We start from the raw sequence: 26,222 nt of genomic DNA, 5'->3' as shown, positions 1-26,222 counted from the left end.
ACTTTCATCTAGCAACACGTATCGCCAATAAAAAAATTTTCCTCGATTGATTTACTTATGCCTGTTGGATCATTTTGTTACGCGCAAAGAAACCGTTTATTCTACGACGCTAACATCGTTACAATAATATTGCACTTTGAAAAAATTGGCCCAGTGGTCGGCCATAGACATTTTATCATGGAAATTATTCAAATGTTCACTCATCAAAACAGTACAGTAAAACCCGCATACATCGAACTCGCATATCGCTTACATCGAATTTTGTCCTTAATATTTCGGAATTTTCTGTTCATTTCATGTTGAAGTTTCATGATATAACGAACCCAGTTATATCGAAGACCCGGTTGTATTGCGTAGTTTCTCTAACATACTGGGTGAATTTTTCCCACATGTATCCGATTTTGACACCACCAACCATAAGAAATGTGTGAATAATAGAATATATGTTACTTCAATGCTTTATGCGAAACCAAACCAAACGCTTTTCATTTCGGAGAATTCCGTGAATGAGATTTCTCCTTCGACTTCTGGCTCGCAATTTACATATCATGTATCCACAAAGAAAGTGCGTACCTTATGTGCGTGCGTCAAGTCGTTCGAATTTTACTGGCCGACAGTTACCGCCTGATTGAGCAGCCAACGCAATACCAATTGCGACTGTCAGAAAATGTCCTTACGTTGTGTTGTTACGAAAAACAGTTCCTCGATTCGGAGCTTATCCGAAGTAAAATAAATCAGGCACACATTAATCGTGTCAATCAAATCGTCGGACTACTTCGACGGTTAATTTATTACTGTAATCCGAAAATCATTATTAACAAAATACTTTACCAAAACTTCGCGCTTCCCTTGCGAACTCGGAAGAGGTTATGTTCGCCGTTCGCGAATTGATGCTACACGAGTGTAAATAAACGTGACGTGAACCGAATAATTCACCGTGAAGACTCATTCATTGTTAACTGAAAAATTTTAAATTGAAATTACACGATATACATCGGCTCACGGCATCGATTTTATTAAGTGAGAAAGGTGGAGGGTCATCTCTGTAACAAGTGAATTCAGTAAAAAGAAGCAGCAAATCGTACTTTTCGCTTAGAATTCGATCTGAATTCCATCAGGTAAGTGAAAATAAGTCTGCTTTGACGCACAAATATTTTATTCGAGGCATTTTGATAAAAAACGGTGCAGAGTTACATTTTATTATTCATTGTAGCGAAACGTAGCGACAAATTAATGTCTGATGTTGAATCCGACCAAAATAATGTTGTTGCCATCTCTTTAGGTACATGAAACAGTGATTGTTTGCTTCTCCCAGAAGACGGAGAGCTGTGGCTTGATAGTGCTTTACCTCCGAGTTCTCAACCTGACATTTGTCTTCACTCTTAAGAAAAACCACAGAAAACCTTGACAAGGTTGACTGCGCAGGATGGTTGCCACGAAAACCCTTGTTTTCCCTCGCCTCTATGTGGTCTGCCAATATTTGCCACTGCGATTTCGTCTAGCACTTCTTAACTGTCTGACTCATACTGCTAATTTATTCCTGCGGCCAAGAGCACATAGGTGAGTATTTTTCACTTGTCCAGTGACTGTGTTCCTGTGTAGTTTAAAATCAACTAACCTCCCATTTCAGCTTTTGTCGTTGAACAGTGTCGGATAGCTACTCAGTATGCGTTTTTCAAGTTTGTTCATGGGTTCTTGAAATTTCTGCAATTTCACAAATTACCCTTTATTGTTAAAACCAGTCGGTGAAATTTTGTTTCTGATTTTCTGCACCATGTTCATCGAAGGGATCTGAACCTCATGAGGTATTTTGTACTATCCTTGAAATGCCTACTACTTGTGGCAATGCTACCGTTTTCAAATATTGTACGATTGAACAGGTTCTCCACTAAACTTTTGATTCAAAGCTCTTTGACTACAAATCAAATTCCCTAACATTTTGTTTTTCCCTGATATTTTCAAGATTTACCTGCTTGCAGGTCAAGAAGACACCCCGTCAAAACAGCAATGTAGTTATCTTGTACTAAGGGAGTCTAAAAGAACAAAGTTACAATAAAAAGAGCAGTGGTTCTGGTTCTTTGAAGATGCTGAATTCAGGTATCCAAGAACAAAGGATTCCATATTATTATTAGAAGATGATTCGTGTGATGCCTTCATGCCATTATCTCTCTATCTAATAAAAAAATTTCAAACAAATGAACGTAGAAAAAGATTATAATAACAATAGTAAAAAAAATATTATAATAACAATAGTATACGCATGAAGTTGGCGGTGGGGTGAGATCCCGAAAACAAAACAAAAAGCATCTAGCAAACCCTTTGACAGCTGTCATCGGCTGTTTGTGACAGTCTTTGACAAATATCTTTATGGGTATCTGTTTTTGACGCGCGAAAAATGAACATGCAAACGAAAATTATCAAGATGATTCCCGACGGGAATTGTCTTTTTCGCACGTTGGCATATTGTGTATACGGCACTCAAGATCGACACGCAGAGGTGAGACTGAGTACCGTTTCAAATATAGTGGATAATTGGTCTACATTTGCCGGCTTTATTACAGGTAATGAATCAAACGGTGCTGTGATTAGGTCACCTGGTGATTACAAATCACATATGAATAAAAATGCAATATATGCAGCTGCGGACATTTTTAAGATATGCTTAATCGTGTATCGCGAAGAACAAATTCATCCACACGGAATCGGATCACAAAATGGAAAACAATTCTCGCTACTCTTCACCGGCGACGGAGACAGTAGACACTTTGATGTCTTGCAGAACCAAAATAAAATTCAGATAGTGAGTAATAAGTATGGAAAGTAACAATCAAATAATAGTAAATCTAAATATATCACCAAACAGTCAAAAGGACAGCCAGGATTTACGATGACAATGGAGAAAGGAGGAGTTAAGAGCAGCAGACAAGGCGATGAAGATGGTGGATGGTCGGAAGTATCACAAAAGAAAGAGGAAAATAAAATTGTAAGTGCGAAGAACCAAATAAGCCATGGAATAATATCCATCAAATATTCGTATAACCAGGTAAGAGGACGACCAGGATCGATGTTGACCACAAGAGAAAGAGGTGTTTTGCAGAATGAACAGCAACGCGAAGATCGAAATTTTTCATCAATCAATGAGATTCGAAGTCAACTTCGAACTAAATATAAAGTGAAAAATGTTAAATAAATTTATTTGAATAAACAAAAAATTGATATCAATTATTTGTACTTATAAACCAGACGCAGTAGACTCTATATCTCTATACGTAGATATACGTAAAAAAAATCTGAAAATAAGAACTATAGCAAAATAAGTCGCCGAAAGCAATTGGGGTTGCATGGCATCGGGAGTTTTGTACATGAGAGTGGATTCGTTTACCAAAATAATCTGAGCAGGCCTGCATAGGGAGCCAATAGCAATGTCGGGTTGATCGGAAACAACCGACTAGACAATGGATAAGGAAATAGTGAGGCGCGAAGCGCCGAACAACGAGGCGCGTAGCGCCGAGATGAGGTTGGCGCGCGAAGCGCGCAGGGGCGAAGCCCCTAGTTCTTGTAAAAAGATAAAGTGCTATAAAGTGTATTTAGAATACTGAGAAATATTAATATTGCAGAAAATGCAGTGATAATACAAAAATAAATGGCGCCGTTGAAATAAAGTCATTTGAATGTGGTATTTCTGAAGTAAGTCGAGTCTGTTCTATGGTTACTAAATTCTACTGTCGGTATTTGCGGACAATCACAAGACCAATTTCTCGTAAACTTTACAATTAGATATAATTTAAACAATTTAACTTACCGTTTTCAAACTTCTGGCTGATTTGTAGGGTCCGACGAAGCTTGCGATGGTTCCACTGTGCAATGTACCTAAAGAGATGGCAACAACATTATTTTGGTCGGATTCAACATCAAACAATAATCTGTCTCTACGTTTCGCTACAACGAATAATAAAATGTAACTCTCTACCGTTTTTTTATTAAAATGCCTTGAATAAAATATTTGCATATTGCAGCAGACTTATTTTCACTTACCTGATGGAATTCAGATCGAGTTCTAAGTGAAAAGTACGATTTGCTGCTTCTTTTTACTGAATTCGCTTGTTACAGAGATGACCCTCCACCTTTCTCACTTAATAAAATCGATGCCGTGAGCCGATGTATATCGTGTAATTTCAATTTAAAATTTTTCAGTTAACAATGAATGAGTCTTCACGGTGAATTATTTGGTTCACGTCACGTTTATTTACACTCGTGTAGCATCAATTCGCGAACGGCGAACATAACCTCTTCCGAGTTCGCAAGGGAAGCGCGAAGTTTTGGTAAAGTATTTTGTTAATAATGATTTTCGGATTACAGTAATAAATTAACCATTGAAGTAATCCAACGAATTGGTTGACACGGTTAACGTGTGTCTGATTTATTTTACTTCAGATCAGCTCCGAATCGACGAACTATTTTTCGTAACAACACAACGTAGGGACGTTTTCTGACAGTCGCGATTGGCATTGCGTCGGCTGCTCAATCAGGCGGTAGCTGTCAGTCAATAAAGTTCAAACTACTTAACATACGCGCATAAGGTACGCACTTTCCTCATGGACGTACGGTATAGAATGTATCGAATACTGAATCAAAATACATACATTAAGGTGGTCCTTATATAGGGCTCGGACGAATTTTTCATCATTCGCTCCCTGAATCGGCTCTAAATATTTCAAAAACAATTCCCTAATATCTTCTTATTTTCATCCAAACTCTAATCCCTGCCCGTGGGATAATGGATTTCCCCTTTTAAAGTAGATGTGTTTTGGCTAAATAATAATAATAATAATCACTGCAGTTTCCCCCCATATCCGGTAGAGTATGTCCCCATGAGTCTACAGAAGATTTGTGCGGGGCAAGGGAAGGGATGGGTTAGTGACCATCATTATGCGGCCGCAGCCGTCTTAAGATGTTCAATAGAAATAGAGTATATATTCTCAGTATATATTTTATTGTCGGAGAAATAATTTTGAAAAAAATCTGTAACTGTAAGATTTTAGTAGGGCTATTATTGATACTACTGACAATGAGTGGTAAAAAATTCACGTCATTGTAGCAAGCAATCTAGACGCATTGTCCAGCCTCCAAATCTGATTTTTTTTCGTTTATTGGGGTTGCAATTCGTCTTTATTGCCTGATACGATTATGTGAATTTTTATCAGATAATAGCACCAATGCCCACTCAATTCTCGCAGTTACAAATTAAAAAATCAGTACTCTTACAATCAAATACACACTGAGAATATGGTCGAAACGCGTGCATTGTAAATAGGGAATTCCACCCTCTCACAAGCAGGGTTTAGAGTTCAGACAGAAATCTGAGAAAATTAGGGAATAATTCTTGAATTATTTTGAGTGGCTTTGAAAAATAATTTTCGAATGATAAAAAATTCATCCAAGCCCTAAATAAAGACCACTCTAACGTATACTCTGTTCCATGAGAGACCGACACAGCTTCGCACAGGATCGGGTGGTGCGTGGGTCCACTAGGGATAGCGGAGCTCAGTACTCAGTGTTGTATTCACGATCTTGTATACAGGTCGGCCCACTTGGAGGCAAAGACGTACCGTTACAGCAGCCAATTAATACAAGAGTTTTCCGCATAAGCGTTAGTATCGCGAAAGCCATACTCTGGACGTGTCCTTGTCGCACCTGGCTTTCCCGATACTAGCACTTGCGGACAATAATGGTATCCGTAATAGAGTTCGTCGCTGAGGCACATTGGAGACTATGTATCTGTAAGATCTGTATATATGGCATGTTTAAGTGTGTATATTACACGAGTTATTTTAGCCTAATTAGAACGGACCCGGCCGTTCGTAATATTATGTGAAGAAGTCATATTAATTATTAGTGAGAAAAAATGCTAGAGAAGTGAATTCGAAAATGTTTTTGGTGAATTGAAAAATTAACGACGGAGCCAGGAATCGAACCTGGTATCTAGAGAAGCTTTGCAGGAGACTTACTCCACTAGACCACTTAGCCGTTCTGACTACAATGTCTTTAATTTTTGTCATCGCCATATTCATTTTCAATATATCAGATCTGAAGTCGATATTCGAAGTTGTACTTTTGCATTTTGTAAATATCTTGATAAATACGCAATATATGAAAAAATCACAAGAGACTTTTTTCACGGTAAATTGAATATCATAAAAAAGATTGTTCACAACAACTCGAACACAACTCGTTGGTCGCGCGCCTTCCAACTCACGCGAGGCAACCAGCCTCGCACACTTTCCAATCACGCGACCCAGAAGAAAGTGTGACGTCACGCACGCCGCTCACGCCACCCACGCAGCCGAGCGCGTTGCGTAATCAACGAACGTGGTCTCCCGCTGCCAAAGACCAACCGAGGCTGGAATAAGAGACGGCCGATGAGACCGATCGGCAGGACACTTCGGGTTCAACTCGTCCTGACGTACCCAACAGACGCTGACGCTTCAACGCCACGCCGTTCCAGCTCATCAACGCTACGCCGACTTGACTGACGCTACAACGACTGTGACTGACTCTGCGACAGTTGACTGACTCCACGACAGACCGGACTACAAGACATTTGTATGACGGATCCCTTTTATCTGGCTTCGGCCAGCGAACAGACAAGAACAACTGCATCAAACCCGCCTGTCCCTTGGATTCTACATCCAATTGACATTCCATCACGACCACTGACCAGACCACCAGCCGTACTGCTTTCTTTATGGGATGTACGCAGAGCACGACTGACCTCTCCGAGCTATCACCGACGCATCCCAGCTCCAGTATCCCCGTTTCCTGAGCCGCAGCGTTCTTTTGTGTCAACTGTCACCCAGACGACAGATAGCGAGTGGGAGTCTCCGGTGAAAACAGCTGAGAACCGCCGTCCCCCAACGCCACCCAGCTCACCAGAGAGCCGATACACTCCTCCACCCAGGACTGTGACCGAACCCCCTCGACGACCGACATCCGCACTGAAGCCTCCACCGCATTGTTTTACCACAAAAACTATCCCATGTATCACTTGGCAACCATTACAATAACTGTATATATGTAAATAAAATAAATAATAAGTATAAATAAACTCAACACCACAACTCATCTTTGATTTCAAGCGACTCACACCTTCCACGCGGTTCGGTCGAACTACGAGCTATCAAATAGCGAACAAAGATCTTCTTAGACTTTGTGTCATACATGTATGTCATATTTTGGGAGATTTTTAGGAAAAAGTGAAAAAAAAGAAATGAAAACTCAATTGCGGCAGTTCTTATGCATAAGCTACGTGGCTCAAATTTTATGAGGTTATTTCTTGGGTCACAAACAGGTATTTTATCGGGTAGCGTTAAGAAAAATCCAAAATTTATTTTTTTGAAACACTAGGGGCTTCGCCCTTACGCGCTTCGCGCGCCAACCCCACCTCGGCGCTACGCGCCTCACTATTTTCTTATACGTTGTCTATTACACAGGTGAATTCATTTATGCTGATTTGATGACAGGTCCGCAACTGTTGATCGGTTGTTTTCGATCAACCCGACATTGCTATTGGCTTCCTATGCAGGTCTACTCAGATTGTTTTCATGAACGATTCCACTCACATGTACAAAACTCCAGATGCCATGCAACCCCAATTGCATTCGGCGACTTATTTTGCTATAGTTATTATTTTCAGATTTTTTTACGTATATCTACATATAGAGATATAGAGTCTACTGCGTCTGGTTTATGAGTACAAATAATTGATATCAATCTTTTTTTTTTTCAAATAAATTTATTTTACATTTTTCACTTTAAATTTAGTTCGAAGTTGACTTCGATTCTCATTGATTGATGAAAAATTTCGATCTTCTCCTTCGCTCGTCTGAGCTGAGAGTAGATTTAATTGTTTATTTGCGAGTTTTCCCGGAAACTTCTTTCGCCCGAGTCAGTTCCCGTTCTCGTGAGGAAGAATCGAACATTTCTTTAGAGCTCCTCAGAACTATTCATGGGGTTCATGAGGATTGGTTGATAAAACAAAACTTTTCTTCTTTATCAGCTCCCATCTTGGTTATTAATGCAGAAGCTACGACTGATCAAGTTTTTAAAGATTTTTGTACTTCCTTGACATGCGGAGGTTAACCTATACTTGCTGTATGAAGTAATAAACCTAATTAAGTGAAAGACAAAAAAAAGTGAAATAGATTTTCTTTATTGGAATAACACAAAGATTACATGAAATTGTGTTTCAAAATTTGCTTTCCTACAATCATTATTTTGTGCAGCTGGTCTTCATTTTGTAGGTTCGAGGCGGGGTGACGCTTAGACAAAATCGGGTTTTGGTCCTCTTGCCTGGTTATACCAATATTTGTTGGATATTATTCTATGGCTTATTTGGTTCTTCGCACTTGCAATTTTATTTTCCTTTTTCTTTTGTGATATTTCCGACCATCCACCATCTTCATCGCCTTGTCTGCTGATTGAAACTCCTCCTGTTTCCATTGCATCGTAATTCCTGGCTGTCCTTTTGACTGTTTGGTGATATATTTATATTTACTATCATTTGCTTGTTACTTTTGATACTTATTACTCACTATCTGAATTTCATTTTGGTTCTGCAAGACATCAAAGTGTCCACTGTGTCTGTCGCCGGTGAAGGATAGCGAGAATTGTCTTTCATCTTGGGATCCGATTCGGTGTGGATGAATTTGTTCTCCGCGATACACGATTAAACATATCTTAAAAATGTCCGTAGCTGCAGCTAATTCTGCTTCTCCCCTGTAAATTCCATTTTTATTCATATGTGATTTGTAATCACCAGGTGACCTAATCACAGCACCGTTTGACTCATTACCTGTAATAAAACCCGCAAATGTAGACCAATTATCCACTATATTTGAAACGGTACTCAGTCTCACTTCTGCGTGTCGATCTTGAGTGCCGTATATACAATACGCCAGCGCGCCAAAAAGATAATTCTCGTCGGGAATCATCTTGACGATTTTTATTTGCATGTTCATTTTTTACGTGTCAGAAACCGATACCTATAAAGATGTTTGTCAAAGACTGTCATAAGCAGCCGATGACAGCTGTCAAAGAAAGTTTTGTTTGCTAGATGCTTTTTGTTTTGTTTTCGGCATCTCACCCCACCGCTAACTTCGTGCGTATACTATTGTTATTATAATCTTTTTTATACTATTATTATTATAATTTTTTTACCTGTTCATTTGTACAGAACTTTTTTATTAGATAAAGAGACTAATATATATATGTCGAAGATGACGAAATAATGCAGTTGCCGTACATCGTTGTCTTATATTGTTCCGAGAGGCGGCTGTTTTCAAGAATAGGAACGAAGATTTAGTAACAAGCAAGCCCGGAATTGAATTGACGTGTCTATCTGTTTAGAGAGAAGGCAAAAAGATATGGATCATCGACGTGGGATCCGCGAATTAGTGATGAGAACGAGTGTGAATGAACCGAAAGAGATGTTGAGATGGAGAGAAATAATGAATACCGACAATTGAGATTTTTATTGGTTTCGATGAGGCGATACAAACCGTATCGCAAGAGAACGTTACAGAGAGTGATGATTTACAGAGCGAGAGAAAACATAGATTATACACATACACGATTTCGAGATAGTAGACAATACATGAGATACAGCTGATAGCTTTTGAGTCGCGACACGGGCAAGAGGCGAGATTTGACGCAGAGACGGCAAGTAAACATTGCACGCGAGTGTGCGTACATGTGCGAGGACGATTTTGAGTGTCGCGAGACACACATTCAACTATTCGATACTTTGCCGAAACATACCGCCCGCTTCGCTATCGATAACGATCGCGAAATTGGATTATGCCGCCAGGCATGAGTTATTCATTCTTAGAGCCAATAATTGTCCTAAGAGGACACTGGAAGCACACACAATTTTACGATTGGACGTTTTAACACAGAGAATTTCGTTTTAACGGTTACAACGCGAACGAGACCGTCGGTTCCCGGATGCACTTCGATCACTCTCGCGAGGGGCCACACAGATGGAGGTAGATTTTCGTTTTTTACGAGAACAATGGATCCGATTTTGATGTTCCCGCGATGAGTCTGCCATTTCGAGAGGTTTTGGAAGGACTGAAGATACTCCGTACTCCACCGTTTCCAAAAATGCTCCAGCATTTGACGCGAGTGTTGCCAAGGCGATAGCCGTTGAACTGGCACCTCGATGAGTAACGGCTCAGGAATTGTGTACAATGCTGAGCCGACGAGAAAGTGTCCTGGAGTCAAGGCACTTGGATCCCGTGGATCGTCCGAGATAGCGCAAAGAGGTCGAGAATTGAGCGTGGCTTCTACTTGCGTGAGGAACGTCGCGAATTGCTCGAACGTTTGATTCGCATCTCCGATGACTCGTTTCAGGTGAAATTTGACCGATTTGACTCCGGCTTCCCATTTTCCACCGAAATGAGGCGCGGAGGAAGGATTGAACCGCCACTGGGTTCCGTGTGATGCGAGGATGTTTGCGATTTCTGAGAACTCCTTTGACGATGCAACGAGAAGACGGCGAAGTTCTGAGTCTGCGCCGACGAGATTCGTTCCACAATCGCTTGCGATCGAGGCACAAATTCCTCGTCGAGATGCGAAGCGTTTGTACGCCGCAATGAATGCCTCCGTCGTGTAGTCCGAAACTAGCTCGAGATGCACAGCCGAGGTCGCGAAGCAGATGAAGATAACGATATATCCCTTGCATGATTTCGCTCCTCTTCCGCGGGAGGCTCGAATCGAGAATGGACCAGCGTAGTCAACGCCAGAGTGAAGAAACGGCCTTGATTGCGTGACTCGAGACTGAGGGAGTTGGCCCATCTGTTGGCTGCTGAGAGTGGCGCGATGACGCGCACAAGGAACGCAACGATGTATGAACATGCGGATCGGTACTCTTCCTCCCAGGATCCAGTACCGCTGTCGGATTGTGGCGAGAGTGAGTTGCGGACCTCCGTGGAGCGTCAACCGATGATGATGATCGATGATCAATGTGGAGAAGGATGATTCGCGAGGCAAGATGAACGGGTGCTTTTCGTCATACGAAAGCAATGAGTGATTCAGTCGACCACCGACTCTGAGGAATCCGTTCGAATCGATGAACGGCGTGAGTCGCGATAGTGGATGACTTCGAGTGAGACATGAGCTTGTCTCGATTTGGCGAATTTCTTCTGCGAAGTACGCCTGCTGGGTAACCTTGGTCCAAAACAGTTGGGCGTCGCTCAATTCAAGAGTAGAGATCGGTCCGACGGTGATAGACGTGTTTACGCGATTCGATGTCGTCTTCGCGAGGAACCGATTTGCTGCGCGTTTACACAATGATGTGACTTTGAGGAGAGTCGATAGTTTTGAGTAGCGATCGACGAGATCCCAGATTTGTAGCGGCTTAGCTGTTGCGATGTGCGTCGACAGCCCTTTTCTTTCCTCAAGATGAATGTTTTCTTCCGGTCGCGGAGATAAGGATGGCCAATTGACAGAAGGCTTCGAGAGCCAGGATGGTCCGAAGGTCCAAAGTTCTGATTTTTGGAGTTGCTCCGGAGATGCACCACGAGACGCAAGATCAGCGGGGTTTTCAGAACCCGAAATGTGATACCAACGAGCGCGCGCGAACTCTTGGATTGCCGTTACGCGATTACGAACGAATTCCTTCCACCGCGATGGGTGGCTTTTGATCCACGCGAGCGCGACTGTGGAATCCGTCGACAGATAAACCGGGGTGTTTTCGAAATTAAGAGTCTTTTCCACATGACACATCAACCGGACGAGAAGATTCGCAGCACAGAGTTCGAGAAGAGGAATTGTCACCTTCTTTAGCGGCGCTACTTTAGTTTTCGCGCACACTAGTGAAACGCGCACTTCGTGAGTGTTGATATACGTTCGCGCGTAGATCACTGCGCCTAATGCACTTTGAGAGGCGTCCGCGAAACCGTGGATCTCTATCCCGAGAGATGCTGAACTTAACCCGATCCATCGTGGGATGGATGGCTGAGATGCCTTGAAGATCTTGTAGAAACTCGATCCATCGCGAGGACAATGAAGCTGAGAGCGGCTTGTCCCAGTCGAAACCGAGTGCCCACAATTCCTGCATAAAGATTTTGGCTCTGATCGTGATCCGCGAGACCCATCCGAGAGGATCAAAGAGCTGCGCGGTTTGTGAGAGAACTTTTCGTTTCGTGAAATTGTCCCGAGTTTGATGAATTTGCGGACAGAGCGCAAACGCGTCGATGTCTGGTCTCCACGCAAGACCTAGAGCCCGAAAGAATGGACTTTGATCGAGATTCAGATGCATCGCGATCTCTTGATGGTTTCGAGAAATGTCAACGAGAGTTTCTGGGTGGCTTGAAGTCCACTTTTGAAGTTCAAAGCCGCCCGCCTTGAGCAATTGATTGAGTTCGTTGATTTTCTCGCGACCTTGATCAACGTCCTCTGCTCCTGAGAGGATGTCGTCGACGTACGTGTTCTCAAGAATGACGTGGCTCGCAAAGGGATACTGCTTACCTTCGCCCTGAACGAGTTGATGAAGAACACGGATCGCGAGATACGGAGCGCTTGCAAGACCATACGTTACCATAGCCAGTTCAATCGGTAGCTCTGGTTCTTCCCTCCAGAGGATTCGCTGAAAATCTTGGTCATCATTGTGGACCAAGATTTGTCGGTACATCTTGACGATGTCTGATGAGAACGCGACTGGATATTGTCGCCAGCGTAAGAGAACGTCCGCGAGGTCGGTTTGCACTTTTGGACCGACGAGAAGATTGTCATTGAGAGAGAGTCCGAGGTTGGTTCTTTGAGACCCGTTGAACACGACACGCAACTTTGTTGTGGAACTGCTGTCGCGAACTACACCGTGATGGGGAAGATAAAACGCGCGGGAATTGTCTTCAGGGACAACACCACTGTGACCCCCTGTTTTTGTTGCCGTTTTTCAAGAATTTTTTTTTGTGGGAAAAAAAAAAGATATTTCCAAAATTTTTTTTTTGTTTTGTTCGTTGTTTATTAAAGATTCATAACAAATTTTTTTTAAATTTTCACGCCCCATGGTGGCGCTGGGGAAGCTCCCGCGTCAGGTGCCGTTGCTTCTGCAGTGATTCGCGGCACGCAGCAGAACTGTCTTCAAAGTCGATCTGAAAAAAAATACCGAGTGTTTTCGTTAATAATATGATATTTTGAAGAGAAGTACATAGGGATTTGAAAAAATATTGATTTTTAAAAAATTGGGACGCTTTTGAAATTTAAAGTCGATTTTCGAGCAAAATTTCTCGTCGAAAAAAGCCTATAATTTATTTATCTATTGAGATATCGAAAAAATCCTATGTACTTCTTTAGATAATCTAGTTTTATTGATGCAGTCCAAATTTGAAGTCGATCGGATGAGAATTGCTCGAGTTCTACTGCGTGCCGCACTCAAAAAAGTGGTTTTGAGAAAAACGCGTTCAAAGTTTGAAGTTCGTTTTTATGCGATAAATTGAAAAAAATAAAATTTCTTACCTAGTCAGCGATTCCGGCACCATATAGCTGGCCTTCAAAAAGCAAATCACGGTCTCCAGCAACTTTTCTCAAACTTGTAGAGGCTCTCCTTGCCTCTTTCGCAGCATCCGTGAGCGAGCGCTCCGCCTGCTCGATCCGTGCTGCGTCGGTTTCAACGCAGAAATGGAAGCAATTTGGGCCGATGGTTACCCCCAACGTCTCCAAAACTTTCATGAGGCTTCTCAAGCCATTGTTGAATAATAATACTGAGATATCAGCGGCAATATCGATGATTTTTTTTCCCCCGGACTGACACTTGGGGGCTATTGCCCAAACCGATTTGTTGAAGCTCTCGTTGTTGTTTTGGGTAAAGCCGCCCAAACAACGCTGCAGCAAATCGTCTCTGCTCAATTTTTCATATACTGGGGTAATTGCCTCCAATACTACCTTAGGAAGAGGCGGCTTATGGCGATATTCAGAAATATTTCCGCTTGCAACCGCTCGCTGCCACGAACACCACGACTCGGCTCCCTTTGGGCAATCGTCATGTTGTGGCTTACTATCTGTGGATATTTTATGCTTGATAGTTGCCCAAATATCCTTCCTCATTCTTTCAACATCATCGCTGTTCCTCCGAATAGCCAAGCCGTAATATGTACTCAACTCGTCGATCAATTTTCCAGTGAGCTTTCCTCTGCCAGACAATCCTTTTTGTTTTTTCACGATTTCGCGGAGGCGAGTCCCCATGCGTTTTTGGACATGATCGATGCACTCTTTTTTTTTTTATCTCGAAACCATTGTATGGATCGCTATTCGATATGCCCAAAAACGTTTTGGAATCGCCGTCACCAATATAATATTTATATTTTATGCCATAGAGCTCTTCAGACCGTTGAAACATTTCGACAGCTGAGTCGACTTCCATTTTTCCGGAGGAGCCGCTATGGTTCGCCTGGCACTCATCGTCGTGGGTACTTTTCCATTCCCAGTACTCCGCGGTGCCTTCTTTTGCTTCCCAATGCTGGCAAGCTTTGCAATATTTCGATTTCACAACAACGTCGATCACTTTTTTAGTGTACCAGCCGATAAGCGATGTTATGCCGAATAGCGAACTAAAACCGCGCTGTCGCCACGATCCATCGCCTGAAACGATAATTCCGTCCTCCATCCCATTTTCCAACGAAATTCTCTTCTCTTCAAGTGCAGCCTTTTTTTTGCTCACTGCGCTCACAGCTTGAGTGGCAATCGAAATCGAATTTACGATTCGATCGTAGAAGGATTGAAATATGGGGCGCGGTAGGTCCATAAATGCACAAAACTTCATCAGGCCATTCAAACCGACGCCAAGAAGACGCATACTGAACACGATCCGACGATTTATTTCGTATGCATTGTCAATCATAGGACACGAATTAATTTGCACTTTTTCACAATGGCCGCAATCGACCTCGATTTTGAATCCAAGTCCGCGCAAACTTTTTTCAGTGAACTTTATATCGTGATCACACACTTTGCACTTCACTCACGTCGATATAATGTTCAATGCATTAAAGAGGTGTACTATACGATAACCAAAATCGTTAGTAACACCGATCTCTAAATCGTCCGACGATTTTAACTTTTTCGCCGACGTGCTCACATTCTCTGCAGAACGATTTTCAGAGCTATAACGGTTCGGAGGTTTTCGATTCGAAATTTTCGATCGAGACCTCGTCGGATAGCTCCGTTTCTTACCCTTTTTCCCCGCGTACACTTTCTCGTTATTCATTTCGATGTTAAAAGAATAATTTTGAGCGTTCGATATTTGTAAACGAAACGATTCGGAGCGTTTAGATGCGAATAGCGTGGTTTCTATTCGTAAACTGTCGCTGTGACGCTATCCCTATACATGCCTTGACAATTTCTTGACCGGTTGAGACCCGCGCCTGGCTGAGGCGGCGCGGGATCCCGAGCGTCACGGAGCGCTGCACCGCTCCACAAAATATTCAATATCTCCGAAAATAATTATTTTTTCGACCTGCAACCAACGGCATTCGATTCCTAAATGTATTCTAGATTTTCCTAGATGGTTTTCAAAAAATCGATTTTTTGAAGCTGTCACAGTGGTGTTGTCCCTTCAGGTGCATTGATAGCGCGACGCATGTGCCCGAGTTCACGATATTCACGAAGGAAGCTCGAGTAAGCCTCCTTGAGTTTCGCGTCGCTACCGAACCGTTTCTCCAAACGAAGGAGCATTAGATGCGCGGGATTTCGCGAGTTGCCGAGCTCTACCGAATTGTCCTTGAGCGGCAGCCGAACTACGTAACGACCGGACGCAGTTCGAGAAACCGTTTCGCGAAAGTCTTGCGCACAACGCTCTTCTTCGAAAGTTAGTACCAAAGGTTTCGACACTTCTTCCTGCTTCCAAAACTTCTGCACGAGATCGAGCAGTTCGTAATCGAGGGAGCATTGGAAGCCTTGGACTGCGCCATACAAGGGGCTTGCTGCTTCCGCTGAAATGCAGCCGGAGAGGACCCAACCGAACTGAGTTTCTTGCGCGATTGGTGTTCCTGGTGCTCCTCTTCGAACTCCTTGACCAATGATGTTGCTGTAGATGTCAGCTCCGAGAATTACATCGAATTGACTGGGATGTGCAAAGCTTGGATCCGCGAGGTTGAGTCCTCGTAGATGAGGGCAGTCTTCGACGAGAAGTCGAAATGAGGGTAGATACGATGTGAGTCGTGGAAGCACGAGTGCCTCCACCTGACACGAGAACGAGGTGTGAGCACGAGATTGGAGTTGCAATGTCGCGATGCCGCGAGTCACTGCCGATTGATGAGCTCCGACGCCAATGATCGGTATCGTTGCTTGATGCCGACGTAGTCGCAATTGTTGCGCTAGCGACTCCGTGACGAATGAACTTTCGGATCCTTGATCGAGTAGAGCGCGAGCGATGATTCTTTCTCCAGTCTCCGGATTCGAGGCGATCAATTGCACTGTGGCGAGAAGAACTGGCGAGCGCTTGATCATTGTAGGCTGAGCTGAGTGGTTGCTCACCTGAGAGCCGCTGTTCGAGATCGGTGCGTTCTGCACTGCAGGTTGCGATACTGCGGCCTGTCCTTGAGATGTGCCGCGGTTGGCAGCTGTCGAGATTGAGGAAGAGTTTCGATGCAGCAAGGAATGATGTCGACCGTTGCACACGCGACACGTTTTGTTGGATCGACAGTCCTTCTGCTGATGTGGACCGAGACAATTAAAGCAAAGCTTTTTCGCAGAAACCACTTCCCTTCTTTGATCCAGAGATTTGTCGCGAAAGGTCGAACAGAACGCAATGTAGTGGTTGCCTTTGCAACAAGCACACGACTGTTCCTTTGATTGCGCCGTATGTGACCTTGTCGTCTATAGATTTGACCTTCCTTGCGATGAGTGCGGTTTCGGCGTCGCGATTTGATTATGAGCATGAGCTTGCTCCACGGCTTCGAGGGTGTGGATGCGACCGATGAGAAACGCCTTGAGCTCCGCAAACGTGGGGGGCTCGAGTTTCTCGCTAACACTTTTCTCCCACTCTTCGAGAGATGCTGGGTCGAGCTTGCGAATCGTCATGTGCACGATGATGTGATCCCCTAATTTCTCGGGACTATCGAGAAGTTCGAGCGCGCCAAGAGCTTCGCAAGTGTTGCTGTGCAAGCTCTTCAGTTCCGATGATGTTTTTTTGTGACACGAGGAATCGCGAAAAGTGTCGCGAGATGAGAATCAGTCAGAAGCCGCTTGTTTTCGTATCGTGAGACGAAAGTTTCCCAAGCTCGAGGGAAGTTTTCTGCGGTGAGAGAAATGGTTTTGATAAGTTGTAACGGTTCATCAGTCACACTGGTTTTGAGGTGGTGCAGCTTTTCCACTTCCGAAAGTTGCGAATTTTCGCGAACCATCGACGAGAAGAGGTCGTGAAACGGCTTCCATTCTGAGTAGCTGCCCGCGAAAGTGGGCAGTTCGGTACGCGGTAACCGTTTTGATGATCCTCCTGCTGGTGTGTCTTGAGGAGCTGCAGCGGCTTGCGCGGTTGCTGCAGGCGCAGGCTTTAGCGATTCGAGAAGATCAAGCATCACTCCTTCGCCACTCAAGAAGTGCTCTTCACACAGCCCGTAATAATCTTCCGCAAAGTACGAAAGCTTTTTGATCGCGTCGAGTTGATCACCTTTTGCTGCGAACTTGATCTCGCTGATCTTTTTGTGATTTTCTTGGAACTTATTCCAACTTGAATTTAAAGCATGAAGCCGCGACCTGACCTGCCCGTTAGTGATTTTTGCCTCGCCGAGCTTGCGCAGGTTGTCGACGACACGAGAGATGCGCCAAGTGTAGTCGTTTTGACGTTCGATATGTTCTTCGATCGACATGTTGATGTACGAGAGGATTTAAACTCACGCGACGAACTGAGTTTTCACGAACAAGACTCAAATACACTGATAGTAGGGCGACGCGATACACACTTCGAGAGATCGGTGTTGTTGATGCTCAGATCTTAGTCACGGTCACTACAGAGGACACCGCACGTTTGAATTTAACGGACGCGACTGATTTTTGTTGATGGTTTTCACCGATAACGAGATTGTTCACTTTGATAACGTGAACTTTCACAATTTGATGCACACGCGATAGTTCCGTTTTACTCACTAGCTAATTCGTTTTCCCGTAAGTCGCAACGATTCGAAAGATTCGACTCGATTTGCGAAGGATCCGATTCGATTCGCGACTGATCTGGCTCGAAGGACCAAAAAATGTTTAGAGAAAAGGCAAAAAGATATGGATCATCGACGTGGGATCCGCGAATTAGTGATGAGAACGAGTGTGAATGAAACGAAAGAGATGTTGAGATGGAGAGAGATAATGAATACCAATAATTGAGATTTTTATTGATTTCGATGAGGCGATACAAACCGTATCGCAAGAGAACGTTACAGAGAGTAATGATTTACGGAGCGAGAGAAAACATAGATTATACACATACATGATTTCGAGATAGTAGACAATACATGAGATACAGCTGATAGCTTTTGAGTCGCGACACGGGCAAGAGGCGAGATTTGACGCAGAGACGGCAAGTAAACATTGCAAGCGAGTGTGCGTACATGTGCGAGGACGATTTTGAGTGTCGCGAGACACACATTTAATTATTACTTTGCCGAAACACTATCAAATATTTAAATATCGAATTGTTGAGAAATGCGTGATGAGAAGAACTTAGAACAGTTGCAGATAAGTTAGGTTTATTTATTATACAATGTGATCAGTGTGCTATTCAAGGTATGAGTGTGTCCGGATTATATTAATCCCTTGAGAACCAGTTTTGTGATTTATGGTGTTTCTAGATTGTAGTAATGACTTGAGAAATCAGTTTGTGATTTATGTTAATCACTTGAGAAGTCAGTTTGTGATTATATCAATTACTTGAGAAGTCACGAATGATTGTGTCACGATAATTTTCTGTTGAGATGGTACTGTCAAAATTCACGCGCGAGCACAATGAAATGAGAATACTGACTGCCAGCTAGGAGAGCCGGTAACTAGGCGCGTTCTCAGAGGTAGTGAATAGTTTTGTCTAGTTCACGTTGAGCGACATCTGCTTCTTGAGAGATGCTTTTGAGAATACCAATTCTCAAACATTTCCGCCTGCCATTAGCAATGGTATTGATGATGAGTTTCCTTGAGGAGTCACAGGCAGGAGGGCGAGCTTGGCAATCGGTCTGGTGAGCGTGGTTGTGGCCGTCTTTACGGACACCACCCTGGTGAGTCCATCCTGTCCTAGTATTAGATTGAGTACCTTGGCCATTGGCTATTTTCCGGGAGGTAGGCGCTCATCAGTGAGCAGTACTAATGAGCCTACCTGAATGGCGTTGTGAGGATGATGCCATTTTGAGATGGCTTGCAGCCGTTGCAAGTATTGAGTTGACCACAGATGCCAGAACTGTTGCACCCTTTGCTGGATGAGCTGCCATTGAGATAGTCTGTTGGTTGAGATGTCCAGTAGTGAGGGCCTCGGGATTGCATTAAGCGCAGTTCCAATGAGAAAATGCCCCGGTGTGAGCACTGCGGTATCGTCGGAGTCATCGCTGAGCGGTTCGAGCGGCCTTGAATTGAGAATCGCTTCTATTTTAGCGAGGAGCGTAGACGTCTCCTCGTATGTGAGCACGGTGTCTCCGACCGTTCTTCTGAGGTGAAACTTGAGAGACTTTAACACTGCTTCCCACTTGCCACCCATGTGGGAGGGTTCCCGGTGGGTTGCAATGCCATTGAGTCTTATCTTAAGCTAGTAGTGATGAGATTGCTTGATGACCTGATAAGCTTTCGGTGAAACATTGCTTGAGTTGAGCATCAGCGCCAATGACATTGATTCCACAGTCGGAGTAGAGTGCGGAAGGAAGTCCTCTTTATGAGATGAAGCGTTTGCAGGTAGCAATGAACCCGTCAGATGTGTAGTCAGAGACTAATTCTAGGTGAGTGGCCGATGTTGTGAGACAGACAAATACACATATCTATCCCTTGTACGTTCTTGAACCTTGACCCTTCCAGGTTTTGAGCGTGAGTAGGCCAGCGCAGTCAATGCCTATATGTGAGAACGGGCGTGATGGTGTGACTCGCATCAGAGATAATTGGCCCATCAATTGCTGAGCGCGGATCCCTCTTTGACGAGCACACACCACACACCTGAGAATATATGATTTGACTGGTGCTCTACCTCCGATGATCCAGTAGAGTTGTCTGATAAATGCAAGAGTGTCTGAGTTCCTCCATGCATCGTTTGGTTGTGAGCGTGAGCGATGATGAGTTCCGAGAGTATTGAGGTGTGAGCAAGGATTGCTGGATGTTTGGTCTCGTATGAGAGTTCTGACTTCTTAAGTCGACCATTCTGAGCACACCGCAATGGTTGATGAATGCCGTGAGCCTGTTAAGCGGGTGTGAGTTTGGCAGTTGAATTTGTTGCTGGAGTAGTCGATCTTTTTTTGAAAGTAGACTGATTGCGTAGCCGCGACCCAGAAGAGTCGTGAATCTTCCATGCTGCTTGATGAAATGCAAGCTGCTGGTGTTGTATTGAGTTTGCTTGAGAGTTTCTTGATGAATCTGCTGCACAGAGAGGTTATTCTGAGCAGCTTGTTGAGAGATGAGAATTTGTAGATGAGATCCCAATGATATTCTGGAGAAGATTCTACAGCATGCATTGCAATATTCGCACGAGCCTCTTGCGCACATATAGCATCAGGAGCCGATTCGTTTTGAGTAGGCCATGAGTCCATTGTCTGAGTCATCCATGATGGTCCCGTCCATCATAGAGACTAATCTTCGGGCTGGTCTGTGGTTATACCACGCGAAGCACAGTCAGCTGGGTTTGAGGTGCCTGGTGCATGCCTTCAATGAGCTCTCTCGGAGAGTTCTTGAATTTTTGTAACCGAGTTGCGTACATAATCCTTCCATCTTGAGGGATGAGCCTTGATCCATGTGAGTGTTACTTGATAATCTCTCCACAGATGAATATTTATCATGCGCATGTTCAAAGTAGCATGAACATGGTTGATTAGCGTGGAGAGTAGCAGCGCTTCTGTGAGTTCTAACCGCGGGATGGTTAGACGTTTGAGAGGAGCAACTTTTGTTCTTGAGCAGATTAGTGAAATGTTGGCGCCAGTGGACAGGTGAGTTGACAACGAGATACACAACGGCTGCCATTGCAGTTTGTGAAGCATCAGAGAAACTATGTAGTTTAACAGCTGAGTCAGTGAGCGTGTTGAACCATCGTGGGATAAAAAGTCTGGCTAGGCTGAAGAGATCGTCTCTAATGCTAAGCCATTGAGTTATGAGTTGTTCTGGGAGTTTTTCATCCCAGTTGAGTCTGTGTCACCAGAGTGCCTGAAGAAACATCTTCGCTCTAATTACAACAGGTGCGGCAAAGCCCAATGGATCAAATATTTGTGCTACTTCTGATAAGATGAGGCACTTAGAGAATCTGTCAGAGTGTGCTAATGAGATGGTTGAGAAGTTGAACGTGTCCTGTTGAGATGACCATCGTATTCCAAGGGTCTTGGTGTCACAAACGTCGAATTAGATGCCTGATGCACTGCCAGGCTTAGGTGAGACTTCCGGCAACAGTTGCTTCGATGTAGAGTGCCATTTTGCTAGCAGAAATCCGCCCGCGTGGCAGAGCCCTGACTGAGCTCTTCCACCGTGTCTGAGCCTCCGAAGATATCATCAACGTATCGACCATGAGTGATCGGTTCCACCGCGAGCGAGTATCTTGAGCCTTCGTCTTCAGCGAGCTGAAGCAGTATCCTTACTGCTAGGAATGGTGCTGCCTTTGTTCCATATGTAAGAGTCGTGAGCTGATGATGAGATTCCGAGTGCTGTTCGTCTACCCAGAGTATTCGCTGAAGATCCCAATCTTCTGAGTGAATCTAAATTTTCCGATATATTTTTGTGATGTCTGTAGCAAACACGTGCTTACGTCGGCGTATCCAGATGAGCAAGTCGAAGATGTTGAGCATCAGATTTGAACCAGCATGCATGAGATCATTCAGAGAGTAGCCAGTGGAGCTTGCACTAGAGCCATTGAACACCACTCTGAGTTTGGTGGTCGAGCTATCTAGCTTGAGAACCCCATGATGAGGCAGGTAATAGTGTGGCCTTCTACTTGTTGAGTTGTCGTCGAGCTTGATCATGTGATCAGCTCTTTCGTATCCCAGCATGAACTTGGTGACAATTGGTGATATTGACTATCTCTGCCAAGCCGCTTGATCCGTTGAAGGCACAAATGTGCTATGTGATGAGAGGCTCGCAAAGCTGTTGGTGATGATTTGAGCGGCATTCTCATGATGTAACGTCCAGTTGAGTCTCTTGAGTGAGTAGTCTTGAAGTGACCTTCACACTCCTCTTCCTCTGAAGTGAGTTGGGGTTCAATTGACGTCAGTGGTTCATCCTGAACCCAAAACCTTGTTAGCAAGTCTTGCTAGGATAAGTTCGTTGCTTGTAAGACGCCATGATGTGCCGTTCTTGCCAGAGTGACCGATGCATGAATTGGACCTATGACTAGCCATCCAAAGATGGACAATTCAGCAATTGGAGAGGTAGACGAGTGTCTGATGATATTTGGCTTTATGAGCTGCCCTTCGAAGTCTGCTCCCATGATCACGTCTGTTGCCCTTGGAGTGAGAAATTCTGGGTCAGCTAGGTTCAACGCTTTGAGATGAGGCCGGGTGAGTTTACTGTGTACCTCACTGGTTGGCAGGACAGTTGTTAGTGTCTTAAGAACATGAGCTGAGATTTTTACTGAGAGTGGTCTGTGTAAGAGTGACAATGCCTCTTGTCTGAGAGTTCCTTTTTCCACTAACGCCGTAGACGTCAAGTGTTGAGTGCTCCTTTTCAAGGTTCATCTGTTTTGTAAGACTTTCTGAGATGAATGAGATTTCTGAGCCAGGATCGATGAGTAGTCGAACCTGGTATGATGAGGTCGTCGAGAAGACTGTTACTGTTGCAGTTGCCAGCAAAGTGAGATGACTACATGTTGTAGATGAGCACGCCGAAGACTGGTCGTGATTATTGACGATCGTCCCTAAACATCACGCTGGTGAAAATTTAGCTGCTTCAGAGGTTGATGCAGCTTGAGTATCCTGAGTGGTCTGAGAGCTTTCAGTTGAGGCACCGAAGATGGTTGACAGATCTGCAACATGCAGCATGGTGTGATGAGTACCATTGCACATCTTGCAATGCTTGGAGTTGTTGCACTTTCGTGCTTTGTGCCCACCAAGGCAGTTGCAGCACAGAATCCTCTCTTTAACGAGGCTTACCCGTGCATCTAATGAGCAGCCTTGAAACTATGAACACATCACTATGAAGTGATCTTGTCCACAGCAATCGCATGGATGGGATGCTCGCTCTTGGGTGGTGTGAGACGTCTGCTGAATCGACTGCGGTGTTTTAAAACTCTGTTATGAGCTGGCTCTTTTGAGAATAGCTCCCTTAGCAGTATTAGATTGAGCAGGAGTTCAATCCTACTCGATGTGCTCTAACGTACGAGCACGAGCCATGAGAAACTCGGTGAGCTGGTTGAGCGAAGGGAATTTTTCGGAAGATGTTGGGGACGTCTCTCACTTCTCACGAGTATCTCGATCGAGCAGTCCACCTATGAGTGTCAATGAGACAGTCATTGCTACCTTCGGTTGTGAGCGTTCTGAGAGCCTGAGTTATCTCGTTGATAATATTCACCATCTTGGTGAGTAAGCTAGCCTAACGTTTTGACATCGGCTTACGGTTGAACAGTCTATCCAGGTGAGATTTGATAATCAGCCGCTTGTTCTCAAATCTACCACTGAGCAGTTCCCACGCCTTTGTGTATGACGACGAGTCCGGGGTGAGATTGACGATGAGTTTTGACGCATCACCTTGCACAGCCGTCTTCAGATACTGAAACCTCTCGAGATCACTGAGATCTGAGCGATTGCCGATGACAGACATAAACATGGCCTTGAAATCCGATCGACACTGTTAGTTCGGGTAGAGGTGAGCGCGTACAAGATCCTGGTTCGACTGAAGCGGTTGGTTGAGCAGACAATATGAGCTGTTCTTGGAGACGTCCAAGCAGCCGCTTGATCTTGATCACCGGCTTGGATTTGTTGAGGCTGACCTTCTTGGCAAAGTATGAGTGGTCTAGGTGAGCGGGAGACCAATGAGAGACTAGCCATGAGGGCTCGGTGCGGCAAGCCTGATGGATCTCGTCCAGCTGGTCGAGCATCATGGTGACCTCGGTGAGCGCAATGTCGTCGGAAGCTTCTGTCATTTGAGTGAGCAAATCCTCCATCGACTCAATTAGCTCTTTCTGAGAATTGACTCGCACATACAGTTCACTGCTGAGCACCGACGGTGAGTTGCTTCGTGTTCTTCGGCCTAAGCCTTGAAGATGGTCTGCGGTCGTGCGGAGATCAGCTGTCGGTATTATCAGTGGCACCGGCAATGTTTCTAAGGAGACTGTTGATCCTTTGGCGGACGACTCATCATTGCGCATGAGAGGCATTGTTGATACACACGTGAGGGCAAACGAGTCACAAAAGTAAACACCACAACAAGATGAGAAGGTGAAGAGTCAAAGATGAGCCGACAACTGCGTCAGAGCGAGAGAGATAGCACTATACGCGAACCGCACAAGAAGGAGAAGGTCAGAGTTAATCCGCGCACTACACGAGAGCGAGCGAGACAGGCCTAATCCTGGCACTGAGCGAGAGCGAGAGAGTCAGAGTTAACAGCACAATGATTAATATTTGAGAGATTGCAAATGTTCTATCCGTCTCGAAGGACCAAAATGTTCAGAAATGCGTGATGAGAAGAACTTGCACAGGGCTCCTCGGTGGAGCGGTGGAGCGGTGTCAGATCGAGGACTTCCGGGCCGACTAGCCCCAGATACGTGAATAGTGAATTGATGGCTGGGCGAATAGCGGGGAGGTAGAAGGAATGAGAGGAGAGCGATAGAGAGCGAGGGAGGCATATTATAATATGACTATGAAATGAAAGGACGAAGAAGACAGGAGGGTAGCGATGAAAAAAAGAGAACAAATTCTAAAGAATACGGTTGGGTTGCTATGAGCGTTTATTGCGAGGTCTTCGGTGTGTTGCGAGGATCGTAGTGACCGCTGTTAACATTGGCAGGTGAATTACTGGACTCCGGTCGGTGGTTCTCCATGCCTCAAGTGGGTGATGCTATTTTTCTTGGAACCGTTACTTACGTCACCACGGCGTCAACCTCAGAGAAAGAAAAAAAAACCTTATGGCCACCAACCTCATACAGGTAGCCACATGCCCTATGCCTCGCCGCACCTACTCCGGCAAACTATGATTATCGACGTACCAATTCTCCTCCCGCCAACAAAGCCCCTCTAGTACCACCGTTAACCGACATCCTCGCCACGCTGGAACAACACCCCCACCTCCGGAACCATCCCACCACAAAATCATTCTAATTCCCACTTTTGAAAAGCGACATCGTTTTCAAGTCCCCCACCTTCTCAACCTGTCCTTTCTCTTCTTTTTTTCCTTGTCCATTACCTCCATACACTCCCGGGAGAACCCTTCCGACTTCCGTACATACTACTTATGAGCGGCCACTAGTCTCCACTCTCTTCTTCTTCTCCTTTCCCCCTTGTTACGATATCCCCTATACCTATCAATTACACCGAGCGTTCAACAAATTCTGAACAGACAGACTCCAAAACATGTGTGTTTCACACTGCAATGAAGAAACGACATGTTATCTAAGAAACTGTGTCAATTGGCGATTCTCCATGAATGGAGAATTCAGCTCGGAACCATGGTAGAGTTTTAGGGCGTTGCCGACAACGTTCGAGAGATAGCGCGTAGGGTTACTTTGCGTTGTCGCTGTTGATTAGCGATTGGGGATTGTTAACAACACCAAAACAAGGTCGTCTCGCAGGCCGTCACTCGAAAGTTATCTGCAACGCCCTAAAACTCTGACTATCATATGGAACTTAGTTCTCCATTCGTGAAGAAACGTCGATTATCACAATTACGTAGAAACATACCGTTTTTCCATTTCAGCTCGAAACACATATATTTCGGGGTCCATCTATTCGGAATTGCACGTAAAACTGCGATCTTATACCCTTTTTTTGGATAAAAAGTGTCTAGGTTCAGATTTTAATCAACGTAAGTGACGCACCTACATTTCACGATTCATACGAGATAAAATTTCATCGATTTTG

General features: G+C 44.4%; 2 protein-coding genes across 3 annotated transcripts in view; one reads left to right on the top strand and one right to left on the bottom strand.

Annotated features, from left to right (window-relative positions):
- LOC124178359 (GPI inositol-deacylase) overlaps positions 1-26,222 on the bottom strand; it is a 248,154-nt gene that overhangs the window by 39,440 nt on the left and 182,492 nt on the right. The window lies entirely within an intron of this gene.
- LOC124178377 overlaps positions 1-26,222 on the top strand; it is a 61,568-nt gene that overhangs the window by 27,707 nt on the left and 7,639 nt on the right. The gene's annotated exons all lie outside the window — the stretch shown is intronic.

The sequence above is a fragment of the Neodiprion fabricii genome, chromosome 3 (assembly GCF_021155785.1).
Source record: "Neodiprion fabricii isolate iyNeoFabr1 chromosome 3, iyNeoFabr1.1, whole genome shotgun sequence".
Classification (NCBI taxonomy): domain Eukaryota; kingdom Metazoa; phylum Arthropoda; class Insecta; order Hymenoptera; family Diprionidae; genus Neodiprion; species Neodiprion fabricii.
The sequence above is the reverse complement of the archived record's forward strand: the minus strand, read 5'-3'. Positions and strand labels throughout refer to the sequence as shown.